The sequence below is a fragment of the Chrysochloris asiatica genome, unplaced genomic scaffold, assembly GCF_000296735.1.
Source record: "Chrysochloris asiatica unplaced genomic scaffold, ChrAsi1.0 scaffold00093, whole genome shotgun sequence".
In the NCBI taxonomy this organism is placed as follows: domain Eukaryota; kingdom Metazoa; phylum Chordata; class Mammalia; order Afrosoricida; family Chrysochloridae; genus Chrysochloris; species Chrysochloris asiatica.
Genome location: NW_006408611.1, coordinates 1,113,937 through 1,127,954, shown reverse-complemented (window position 1 = coordinate 1,127,954; position 14,018 = coordinate 1,113,937). Strand labels below are relative to the sequence as shown.

General features: G+C 37.7%; 1 pseudogene; it reads right to left on the bottom strand.

Moving 5' to 3' along the window:
- Positions 1 to 700: 700 nt before the first annotated feature.
- LOC102817399 overlaps positions 701 to 14,018 on the bottom strand; it is an 18,539-nt pseudogene continuing 5,221 nt past the window's right edge.

Here is a 14,018-nt window from a genome sequence, read left to right as displayed (position 1 = left end):
GGGGGGGTGGGATTGGAAAAATTCTAATAAAATTAGTAAGTAAGCGATTAATGCTTGATCAAAGGCAGATGCTTTTAATGTCTACTTTTCTAATCCATATGAAGGGTTGTGCATGTGTAGATGCTATGACCCTAAAAAGAGATGAAAATTACATTCATTCATCAATTTTATCATTTATTCACTTTTTTGGTAAACAAATTTTTATTCTACTGAGTTGTGGTGCCTTGAATTTACTTGGTATGGATTTTCTATCCTAAGCCTTCTTAGTTCCCAAGTGACTGGGTGTGACCATTCTAATAAGATGTGCAGGACTCTAAGTCTGTGATTGGTTAGTTCTGTCAACTAGCTAAGTTTAAAATGGGCTATCTCAGAAACAGGAATAGACAATCCCAGGACCATCAAGAAGGAAGTAGAGCATGAGATTCTGACCTAGAAAAATGGCAATAGCAGAGACAACAGAAGAGGTGGTGGCATGGAGAGACAGAGCAGATGCAGGATCCCCCTTCAATAGCTGTTTATTGGCAGTGTACTGGAAAGGGCGATGGAGGTCATATATACAGACACCACCTCACACCAATGTCACAAAGATGGAAAGAGTGGCCTGGACTTCCCAAGGAGCTCCTCCCCTCAAGAGTGGACATGAGAGGGGGCATGGCCCTGAGTGTTTATGGTGGGGAGGGCAGCCTTAGAACACCTCTACTTAGTAGGTATGGTTAGAGACAGATAGGGACTTGTTGGTTGCAGCCCTAGTTTGACTGCTTGGAGTGTATTTTCCTTAGAAGGTGAAGCTTTGACCATGGCTTGCTTGGTGTACTCCTCCTGGGCAGGTTTCAGGTTCTTTTTCTTTTCTCCAAGGCCTTCAGAGCAGAGACCTGCAAGACTTGGCCATAGGAGAAGATCAGGTCACATGGTTTCAGCAGGGGCACTTGTTGATGTCATTGAGGTTGATGGATGCCTCCTCCTCACTCTCAGACAGGAATGTGACCCCAATAACAGTAGGGGAGCATTGTGAGTCACAGAACTGTGGCAGTTGTCATGCTAATCTCCTCACAAAGAAACTTCTGTGTACAGGCAAGGTCTGGTGTTCACTATTGTGCTTCAGCAAGATGTCTTCCAAATATACGTGGTGGTAACTAAGAGACTTGTAGACAGCAACGAGTACCTTCTCAGTTACATACTGACAGCACTTCAGATCATGATTCCCATCCAGAAGACAGAGAAGCTACAGGAATTAGACTAATGGACAGAGTGGCTACAGGTAGCAGAATGTCTCGCAGAATGTGTCCTTTGGACATTCACAGATTGGCTACAAAAGTTTGCATCATGTACCCAAATAGAGCAGGGCCATGTGACTGAGAAGCTGAAGACAAGAGTGAGGCATGTGTGTAGTACCGCAGAGAAAGGTGTTCCTGTTTGGAAAGTTGCTGCATCTTGAGTTGTTTCTTGATCCTGAATTTTACCCTGCTCACTTTGTCTCTCATAATTCCGACATGTTGTCAGGAGTGACCAATTGCTGGAAAAAGATATCATATATGGTAAGGTAGAGTGTCAGAGAAAAAGGGGAAGACCCCCAGTGAGATGAACTGGCCAAGTGGCAGCATCAATGGATTCAAGAGTGGCACCAATAGTGAGGTTGGTCCAGGATCAGGCAGTGTTTTGTTCTGCTGTTCATAAAGTCACTATGAGTCAGCACAGCTCGATGGCACCTAACAACAACACTTCCCAAATAAACCCCATAATAATGAGTATTATTATGAGCTCTGTGTGGCTATTGCAATGTATTACTGAACCCAGATGTGAAGCAGAAAATGGTGTTGGAGGGATGATTGGTGTAAGAATAAAGTAAAGAATGTTGTAGGGAGGAGACATGTCTGTCCCTTACTATATAGAAATTGGCTTTGGGTAGATTTTGAATTTGATTCCCTTTACCTATTGTGAAGTGTGAGGAAGTCAGACATGGCTCCAAAATGTGATTTTAATAAATAAGGAGCAAAGGTAAAGAAAATAAGGTTACTCATCTTGTAATACAGAAATGGCTGCAAGCATACGTTGACAGAGAACTTCCAGAGGTTCAAGCCAAATTCAGAAGTGGATGTAGAAGTAAGGATATCATTGCTGATGTCCAATGGATTTTGGCTTAAATCAGAGAATATCAGAAAGATGTTTACCTGTGCTTTATTGACTACACAAAGGCTTTCGATTGTGTGGATCATGACAAGCTATGGACAACATTGCAAAGTATGAGTATTCCGGAACACTTAATTGTGCTCATGAGAAATCTGCACATGAACCCAAAGGCAGTTGTTCAAGCAGAATATGGGGACACTGGAAGCTTTAAAATGAAGAAAGTGTGTGAAAGGGTTGTAATCTTTTACCACACAGATTCAACCTGTATGTTGAGCAAATAATCCGAGAAGCTGGGTTATATGAAGAAAAATGTGGCATCAGGATTGGAGGAAGACTAATTAACAACCTGCAATATGCAGATAATACAACCTTGCTTGCTGAAAGTGAAGAGGACTTAAAATACTTAACTGATGAAGACAAATGTCCACAGTCTTCGGTATGAATTGCATCTCAATATAAAGAAAACAAAATTCCTCACCACTGGACCACTAAACAACACTCTTATCATTGGAGAAAAGCTTGAAGTTGTTAAGGACTTCATTCTTCTTGGATCAACCATCATTACTTATGGAAGCAGTAGTCAAGAAATCAAACGGTGTTTTGCATTAGGCAAATCTGCTTTTTAAAATATTGAAGAGCAAAGATGTCAGCTTGAGGACTAAGGTGCACCTGATCTAAGCCATGGTATTTTCAATAACCTAATATGCATGCAAAAGTTAAACAGTGAATAAGGAAGATCTTAGAAGAATTGATGTTTTTGCATTATGGTGTTGTAGGAGAATATTGAAAGTGCCTTGGTCTGCCAAAAGAATCAACAGATTTGTGTTGGAAGAAGTGTAGCCTGAGTGCTCCTTGGAGGCCAGGATGGTTGGACTTCATCTCTGATACTTTGGACATATTTTCAGGGGCAACCAGATGCTTGAGAAGGTTATCAAGTTTGATAAAGTGGAGGGTCAGATAAAAAGAGGAAGACTCCCAGGAAGATGGACTGGCAAAGTGGCAACAGCAATGGTCTCAGGTGCAACAATGATTGTGAGGTTGGCACAAGATCTGGCAGTGTTTCCTTCCATTGTGCATAGGGTCACTATGAGTCAATACTGACTCAACGGCACCTAACAAAAACAACATTGCTTTGGGCAAATCTCCTACAAAAGATACCTTTCAAGTGTAAAAAAAAAAAAAAAAAAAAAGTATGATATTGAGGACTAAGATGCACCTGACTTTAGTTATTGTATTTTCCATTGTCTCATATACATATGAAAGCTGGACAATGAATATGAAAGAGTGAAAAAGAACTGTTGTCATTATTAAAAGCCATTGAGCAACTAGTGGGTTTGAACTGCTGACCTTGTGGTTGCCAGTCCAGTTCTGATCCCACAGCACCACACCATGATTCTAGAGCATTGCCAAATAATATTACATGTGTATGGAGTGCCAGAAGGACAAACAATTCTGTTTTGGAAGAGTTACAGCTAGAATCCTCCTTAGAAGTAAGGACATGAAGATGTGCCTCATGCAGTTTGAATATGTTATGAGGAGAAGGGATCATTCTTGGAGAAGCACATCATTCTTGGTAAAGTAAGATAAATGAAAAAGGTGCAGACCATCAACCAGATGAACTGACACAGTACATACAACAATGGCATATTGTAGGACTGTGCAGTGTTTCATTCGGTTGTAGAGACTCAACACCTTAAGGACAGCAATAACATCATCCCAGGTGTATCATTGAACCTGCTGATTTTCCTCACATATATTTCCCCTGAATTCCTAGTTCAAAGAGAACAATGCTGAGCTACCTAAAGTTATTTCAAATGAATATTTTCTAGAAAGTATTGGCTTAGAGGAAAGTATATTTAGACACTCAGAAACATTGTGCAAAAGCTCAAAGTTCAAAACAATAAAAATAACAACAAAAAGCTGATGTGTCAGCTTCTACATTTAAACATTCCCTACCTAATTGTATGTGATTATAGAGAAATTATGTTTTTAATGTAGAATATAGACTTCGTACACATTAAAATAACAACTTGATTTTGCCTGACTCTAAAAGATCATCCCTTTCAAGTATTTCTGTATATTTCCAGGGATTACTTATGTGTTTGGTTGATTTTTGACATATTTGCTCAGACTTGTTGCTTCTAGCTTCTTCCCACGTCACTATTGAATGCTTTGTCTCCACGTTTCCATGTTTTTAGTTCTCTCCCCTTCACTTTTCCACAAACACTGACCTCATTTCTCCTTCCTTCTTTTCTCAGGACAGTGTTAACTGGAGACTGAAACAAGTCATAATAGAAAATTAGTTTTGATTTTAATTAAAAGTCATACCAAAAGCAAAGCACAGCAAAACAAACAAACAGCAAAATCTGATGCCTTTGAGTCCGTTTTGACTTGTGATGAGCCCTTGTGTTTAAGAATAGAGCTTTCATGACTCTAGTTTTTATAGAGGCCAATTGCTAGGTCTCTCTTCCACAGTGTAGCTAAGTAACTTCAAACCACCAAGCAAGTTTTAGCTGAGTGATCAAGCACAAACTATGCCTCCCTGGGACTCTAAAGATATTATAAAGTCATGATAGTTCAGATGAGGCCAATTTGACTAAACACTTAGCATTACCACCCATGAATTAACTCACCCTTTTCTGTCATAGGAAGCTTTTTCCTGTGTGTTGTTCACTTTGGGTCCAGACCACTGACATTTTGATGGAACCCTCTCCTATTTCTCCCATTTTGTCTTTTCCACCAATCTCAAAACCTCAGATTTCTGTTTCTTTGCCTTTCAAGGACATATGCTTTTTTTTTTTTTTTTAATACTCTTTAATGCCCTCTGCATCCTTTTGCTAGTTTTTTGTGTTTTTTTCAGAATTGGCCTGTCCCTGAATAAGATATCCATTTATGCTATTAAACATTTAATGTCATCATCTGCTGTCTTTTTGTTTCAAGATCTCTTGACAAAATCCACTAACGTGAATTCGATATTTGAATTGTAATAGTATGACAAAGAAGGCTCTCTAAGTGATCACTTGTAGTAATCAACGGTGAAGATAGTCTACCTTAGAAATTGTCTCTACCTCCAAGAAAATGTTTGGCATTTTTATAATAGCCAGATTATCTCCTGTTTCTAGACATTACTGGCTCAGAAATATTGGCATTTGGTCTGAGAGTTCTACTAACTTCCTTTATGAATCCAGGCTTGTGTTAACACTCTTCCTAGGCTCTAAAAGCACCCATTTACAACATCCATTTACACAAATATGAATGTTCTTGGTGTGACTATCAAAACAGAGCTTTTCACACCCCTTTGTTAGTGTCCTCTAAAACTGTCAAAGGCAGTATAAGCAAAATCTTGGCCAACCAGAATGCCAAAACAAAGAGTAGAGGTTCATGGCTGTGTTTCTGGCAACCAACACATGAATCAAATGGAAATCACCTCTAATGCCTTACTCTCCTAGTCAAGTCAATAAATTCCACATCCTTTTTGAAGCTGTATAGCCAGATTTCTGTGCCAAGCCCTGTGATACAAACTTAAGGCATTTTATCACTTTTGGTCCTCAGCACACCTTAAGACATAAGAACTAATCCAATTTATGAATGAGTAAACAAAGGTTTGTTGAAGTTGTATGACTTTCTTAAACTAGTCACAGAATAAGGCTATTTGGGGATTTATGTGCCCTGGCTTATGTACCATTAAAGTCCAAGTTTTGCATTGTTCTGTTAAAATAATAACAAGTCTGTTAATATCTCGTCTACCTTTACATCTTTCAACTTCTGTATCAAATGTTGTCATTATCACTATGTTTTTCCCTGTTTATTTAATGTGGTCTGGTTCCTTCACTAGATTCCAACTTTTCTGTGGTAGAAGTAATAGATATTCACTCTTGTTCAGTTTGTACTCAGTGGAAACTCAATGCTGATAATTTCTTAAAACCTCAAGGATTTTTTTCTTTCTTTCTTTTTAGAGTCTCTTATAATTCCAAAGCCTGATGAAGGGGCCATTTGAGGGAAAAAAAAGTGTTGAAAGGCAGTATAATATACAAGTAACAGCTCTGGTCTAATCACAACAGAGGTCAGAGAGCTAACAGATGATTTGAGACCTCATTTGCAATCTTCTGAATATTAAACCACTTTTGTTATTTGCAAATTACTGGACAGTTTTCTTAACCTCCTTTGAGGCTCAGTTTCCTAATCTGAAAAATGGGGATGACAAATCCCATCTAAGTGATTTATAGTGAGACTTGAAAGGAAGATTAGGCGTGAACATGTTGTATAAACTGTGAAGTAGCAATGACATGTTGTTGTTGTTAAGTTCCATCAAGTTGGTTCTGATCCATAGAAACCCTGTATAGAGTTTCTGAGGAGCAGCTGGTAAGCTTGAACTGCTGACCTTGTGGTTCAAACCAACTTTAAAGTCCAGCGCATTAACCCTGAGTACCACATCAAGACTCCATCAATCACCTATAAAAGATTATAGTCTACATAATTTTTGTTTTATCATCAATATTGACCAACAATAAAAGACATCTTTCAGCATTTCATTTTCTCCATAATAAAAGGTTGGGGTGGTCTGCAAAGTTTCTTTTGTTTTAACACTCTAAGAATGCATCCTTATGGTGATGCTGAGAATGTGTGGGATTGGCTGGGGTGCCTGTGTGGGCAAGACTATGCAAAGTGAGAACTGATGCTTTACATTCAAATGGCTTCTCACTCACATCCCACTTGCCAGTGAACAAGATCACATCTCATGTGGGGGCTGTTTGTGTCTTCAAGGAAGGGGTGGCATGGTTACATGAAACGTGTTGTATCCAGTACAGATGGAGAAATGCCACTCTCCCTCCATGAGATGACAGCTCTGACTCTATTTCCTGTACCATGTCTGTTAATTCAGAACTGTACCCTGATGTCTCTGAACTCTTGTCCCAGAGAGTAAAAATAAAATTCAAAGATTTTCTCAGTTTTCTTTCTATCAAAGTGCATTTTTTTTTTTTCCAAGACACCTTCCCCATAGTCTGAACTTGAGAGAAAAGGTGAGAGTGAGGGCAGGTTTAACAGAGGTGGAAATGGAACAATCAGGCATTTACAAACTAATAGCTGAAATGTAGTTTTATTTACCATTCAGTAGAACTTCCAAAAGTGCTAAAAGGATTTGGAGATTATTCTCCAGTGGCATTAGGAATAAACATAAAGATATTTGTTACCCATTTTTCCTTGACCTTACTGTAACTAAAACTCTTAAATTTAAGCACAGTAGTCCATCCATATAGTCATAGTGATTTAGCTTCTCTCTAAGAATAGGGGCAGTTCTACATGAAATAAGTAGTACAATTAAAGTGCTTATCTACTGAACCTCTATTTTACTGTGAGAAAATGACTTTTAAATAAAAAGGCATGATTTCTCTCCAGGTTCCCAGAAATATAGAAGGAAATGGAAATGTCAAAAGAGTTGGATTGAATTTGGGGACTGTATGTGCTAACAAGTTATTGTTCTCTGCATTATCTTTGAAATATAGATTATGCCACAAATATTAGACCTCTCTCCTTCAAACTGAAATGACTCCAAAATATCAATGGGAAATACTCAAAATTCTTTAGTCTCCCTTCCCGCATCATCTATGATTGGTTCTAAACCATCTTTCTAGTCATATTTCTTTCCCCAGCCCTCACTTACCATTTTCCACAACTATTAGTCAAGCAATTTCACACCTCCTTGCCTTTTATCCCCAGCATTCCTTCAGCCTGGGACAATCTTATGCTTACTGAAATTGTTTTTTTTTAATTTTTATTTTTTATTATTCTTTAAGTCTCTATTGAAATTTTACTTCTTATAAAACATTGCTCCTGAGCACCCAAATATTATTTCACTCCTACTTTTATATGTAGTTTTTATGATAGTTCATAATTTATACTATTTTTGACAACTTTATTCTGACTTGCTCAGATGTTATAAAGCATCTGTCTGGACATTATGAAAATGAATTACTTAAGGACACAGGATATTCAGCTCTGATCTTGCTAGTTCCTTTTAAGGGATGAATGTTTTGTAATAATGTAGGAATGGTTTTATAGATAGATAGATGGATGAATAACACAACAGAAAAAAAAAAAAAACAATAGAGATAATTATGGATTCAGAGTTTAATGTTGACCCAGCTTTAAGATAATTGTGTGGCATAATTCACTCTGTGTGTTTGCTTTGAATATCTGTTATTTTTATTATTATTCTGGCCAGTTCACAATCCTGCATGGAGAAACACCTCTGACTCATTTCATAACCATTTGCATGGTCTGTGAGACTCAGATGAAATTTACTCACTTAAAAATGTTGGCCAATAACCCAGGCCTAACTGAGTATCTCATTCACTCAAGCGCAGGGATTGGTTCAGTATGGAAATAAGAACCAAACCAGAAAAATCAGTCTTTTCTCAAATACATTGAGAAAAATATAGTGAAGAAGACTCTCTTTTTTCTATACTATGAAATCAAGAGTATGAAGATGATATGAGTTGGAACAAGAGCAGTCTTGTTCCCAACATTGAGGTACAGCCAATGTGAAAATAAAGTCAAGTTATAAAAAATAAAATTTAGAGATGAAAAGGGACAGGATACAGATATAGCATGATGCTGGTTGAATCGTTGGATCTAGCTAAGCCTATAGCCCATTTTGCAAGATGTGAGAAAATAAATTTCCTTACTGTATTTTGTCTTTTACTTTTTTAAAATATTCCAAGTTGAATTTCTGTTACTTAGAAACAAATTCATACTAATTAAGTATATAAATATCCAAGGAAATTGATCCAGTGTTGCCACTTTTTAAAATAAACACTTGTATTTCAGAGAAAAATCACTGTGGTCTACTAGAAATCTAGACAGCTACTGAGCTTTGATGTTTTCATTGTTGTTCATGCCATTGAGTCAGTTCTGACCCATAACAATGCTGTACACTGTTTCCAAGGAGCAGCTGGTGAGCTTGAATGGGCGACCTTGTGGTTCAAATCAAATTTCCAGTCTAGCGCATTAACCCACAGCGCCACCCAGGACTCCAACTACAGAGCTAAGAGTAATAAATGGCATTGCATTCATTATCAAAAAGTGCATTGCAAGATCTATCTTGCAATGATATCTGTGATAATATTTATATCTACAAGAAAGACCAGTTAAAACTACAATTATTCAAGTTTACATACCAAAAACTAAAGCTAGTGATGGTGGTGCTATGAGTTAATACTCTGGACTGCAAAGCTGTTTGAACTGCAATGTTGGTGGTTCAAGCTCACGAGTTGCTCCTTGGAAACCCTATGGGTCAGAATCAACTTGACAGCACTTAACAACAACAACAACAAATGAGTTCTTCAGTCAGAAATTTATCACACATGCGTTTAAGATACATTGATAATTACTGGTGATTGGATCAGTAGTTGGAAAATATGGACTTGGTTATAGATGATGAGGAAGATTGCATGATAGGATTTTTCATAGATGAGTGAGCACCTTAAGTGCTATATAGGTTTTCTGAAAATTTTCAATTTGTATTCCATCAATTCCTGGAGCCTTTTTTATCACCTTAGACCAGCACGGACTTCTTCCTTCAAGACCATCAGTTCTTTGTCATATGATATATTTTTTAAATGTTTAAACTTCAACCATTTGTTTTTGGTACAGTGACTCTGTGTATATATTTCCTCTTCTTCTGATACTTTCCTCATCATGCAGTATTTTCCCCAAGGGCTTGAATATTTTTTCAGTTCTTTCAGATTGAGAAATGCTGTGCATGTTCTTCCCTTTTGGTTTTCTAACTGAAGGATTTTTCACATTTCATTATAATACTGACTTTAACTTATTGAGCTGGCCTTCTAAGGTTTCTATTTAACTCATTTATTTCCTCATTTTTTTCAATCATTTTAAAACCTCTATTTGGGGAGTCCTGGTGTGATACTATAGGTTATTTTTGTTGTTGTTGTTGCATGCTGTGGAGTCAGTTCCAACTCATAGTGACCCTGTACAGGGTGTCCAAGGCTGTAAATCTTTACGAGAACAGAAAGCCTCATTTTATTCCCATGGAACAGCTGGTAGTTTCAAACAGCTGACTGTGAGATTAGCAGTCCAATTCGTAACCATTAAACTACTGGAGCTCCTTAAGCACTCAGTTGCAATTTCAGTTGTGAACCACAAGGTTGTTGGTTCAAATCTACCAGCTGCTCCTCAAAATCCCTATAGGGCCTCGCTATGAGTTAGAACTGATTCGACAAACATAACAACAGCAATTCTGGAGAGCAACTTTCTAAGTCTCTTCTGACATCAGTTTTGGTTGTTTCTTATTTTTGTGTTTTTTCAGTGAATTTTTGCTTTATTTCTGAATGATGTTTTTGATGTCATTCCACAGCTCTTCTGGTCTTTGGTCACTAGTGTCTAATGGATCAAATCTATTACTGAGATGGTATCTAAATTCAGATGGGATATTTTCAAGGTCATATTTTGACTCTTTTGGATATGATTGAATTTTCTTCAGCTTCAGCATGAACTTGCATATGAGCAATTGATGGTCTTTTTCACAGTCTGAACCTGGCCTGGTTTTGTCTCTTCCCACAGATGTAGTCAACTTGATTCTTGTGTATTCCATCCGGTGAGATCCATGTGTAGAACCAACTTTTATGTTGTTGAAGTTATTTGCAATGGATAAGTCAGTGACTTTTCAAAATATTTTCATGCAATCGTCAGCATAATATCTGACATCAATGCCTATTTTCCAACTATTGCTCTTCCTCTTTGTTTCCAACCTTCACATTTGAATCACCAGTAATAATAATAATAATAAAAGTATTGCATGTTTAATCAATTTCAGACTGAAGAAGTCTGTAGAATTTTTCAATTTCATCACTACTGCCTTTAATGGTTGGTGCATAAATTTAATGGTGGTGTTAACTGGTCTTACTTATCTTCTTGTTGTTGTTAGGAGCCATGGAGTTGGTACCGACTCATAGTGACACTGTACACAACAGAACGAAACACAGCCCAGTCCTGCTCCAGCCTCACAATTATTGCTATGTTTGAGCCCATTGCTGCTGTCAGTGTGCCAATCCATCTCTTTAGGGATCTTCCTCCCTTTCTCTGACCCTGCACTTTACTAATGTTATCTTTTTCTAGGGACTGATCCCTCCTGATAATATGTCCAAAGTATGAGAGACGAAATCTGGCCATCCTAGTTTCAAAGAGCATTATGGCTATATTTCTTCCAACACAGATTGGTTTGTTCTTTGTCAGTACATGGTACTTTTAAAATTCTCCTTGAAACTCAAATGCATCAATTCTTCTATGGTCTTCCTTATTCACTATACAAACTTCACATGCATATGAAGTTATTGAAAATACCATGGCTTGGTTCAGGCACACCTTAGAACTGAAACTGACATCTTTGTACTTGAACATTTAAAGACATATTGTGCAGCAGATTTCCCTAATGCAGTACAACACTTGATTTCTTGACTGCTCCATCTGTGAGTGCTGATGGCGACCTGAGCTAAATGAAGTCTTTGAAAACTTCAGTTTTTTTATTCATTGATATGCTGTTTATTAGTCCAGTGGTGAGCAGTTTGTTTGCTTTACATTGAGATGCAACCCATACTGAAGGCTATGGTCTTTGATCTTTATCTGTAAGCATTTTAAGTCCTCTTTTCCTTCAGCAAGCAAAGTTATATCATCTGCATATTGTAGGTTGTTAATGACTCTTCCTCCAAGTCTGATGCCACACTTTTCTTCTTATAAACCTGCTTCTCAGATTATTTGCTCAGCATACAGATTGAGTAAGTATGGTGAAAGAATACATCCCTTGTGCACACCTTCCTTAATTTTAAACCATTTCATGTTCCCTTGTTCTCTTTGAACAACTGTTTTTTGGTCTATGTACAGGTTCCTCATGAGCACAATTAAGTATTCTGTAATATTCATTGCCTGAAATGATGTTCATAGCTTGTCATGATCCACACAATTGAAAACCTTTGTGCAGTCAATAAAGCACATGTAAACATCTTTCTATTGATGTTATTGAAAGATTCTCTGGGCAAATTATTGAATGATGCAGAATGCATCAAGAAAAGATGGAAGGAAAACACAGAATCATTGTACCAAAAGGAAATGGTAATGTTCAACCATTTCAAGAGGTACCATATGAACAAGAACCAATGATACTCAGGGAGGAAGTCCAAAGTGCATTGAAGGAATTGACAAAGAACAAAGCACCAGGAATTGATGGAATAAAAATTGAAATCTTTCAAGAAAGTGAGGCAGCACAAGAAGCACTCACTCATCTCTGCCAAGAAATTTGGAAGACAACTATCTGGCCGACTGATTGGAAGAGATCCATATTTGTGCCCATTCCAAAGAGCAGTGACCCAATGGAATGCAGAAATCATTGGACAATCTCTTTGATATCTCAAGCGAGTAAAGTTTTGCTAAAGGTAATACAGAAACGGCTACAATCTACTCTGAGGAGACAGCTCTTTCACAGTCATATTTTGAGTGTCTTCCAACTTGAGGGGTTCATCTAGCACTATACCTGAAAATATTTCGGTTCTAGTCATAATGATTTAATCTTAAGGCTCTGTACCCCACAATTTACTACTGTTATTCATAAGACTTTCAATGGATAAACATTCAGAAGTAGTCTTCTGCTCCTTCTTTCTAGAGTGTCTTATTGTGTGAGCTTCCCTGAAATCTGTCCATCATGGGTGACCCTGTTGGTATTTAAAATACTTGCAACATAGCTTCCAAGATCACATCATCATGTAAGCTACCAGAGTTTGACAAACCTACTGATGAGTGGTGGCCCACAAGTATTTTTTGTTAAGTGCTGTCCAGCTAATTCCGACCCATAATGACCCTGTATAGGGTCTCTGAAGAGCAGCTGGTGAGCTTGAACTGCCAACCTTATGGTTCAAAGTGACTTTGCAGTCCAGTGTATTAACCCACAGTGCTACACAAGGAATCCCACATGCATGTTGTTGTTGTTATTAAGTACCGTGGAGTCAGTTCTGACTCATAGTGACCCTGCATAGGGTTTCCGAGGCTGCAAATCTTTACAGGAGCAGAAAGCCTCATCTTTCTCCCTCAGAACAGCTGGTATTTTCAAACTGCCGACCTTGAGGTTAGCAGCCCGATTCATAACCACTATGTTACCAGAGTGCCACATGTATAGTCATTGTTTATTTTGCTGAAAATGTTATTTGCAGTGCAAACGTTGTTGATCTTACAAACATTTATCATGTGATCAATAACATAATTTCTATTACCAACTGTTGTTTTCCAACTTCTAATCCTTTCTCTTTGTTTCCATCTTTCACATTCTAGTCATCATTAATTCACAATTAATCATAACTGTACATTTGATCAATTTATACTAAAGAATTTGTCAACATTATTAGGTTTCTTCATCACTGACACTAATAATAACATTTTAATGTTGTTGTTGTTGTTAGGTGCCAAGTCATTACCAACTCACAATGCCCCTATGCTCAACAAACAAAACACTATTCAATCCTACATCAACCTCACAACAATGTACATGCTTGAGCACATTGCTACTGCCAATGTGCCAATCTATTTCATACTTCACAATGTTGTCCATAGCTTGTCATGATCCACACAATTGGAAGCCTTTACATAGTCAATAAAACACAAGTAAACATCTTTCTGATATTCTCTGATTTAAGCCAAGATCCATCGGACATCAGCAATGACATCCCTCGTTCCACAGCCTCTTCTGAATCTGGCTTGAACCCCAGGAAGTTCTCTGTCAATGTATGCTTGCAGCCGTTTCTGTATTACCTTTAGTAAAACTTTACTCACCTGGGATATAAAAGAAATTGTCTGATGATATCCGAATTCCATTGTGTCACCTCTCTTTG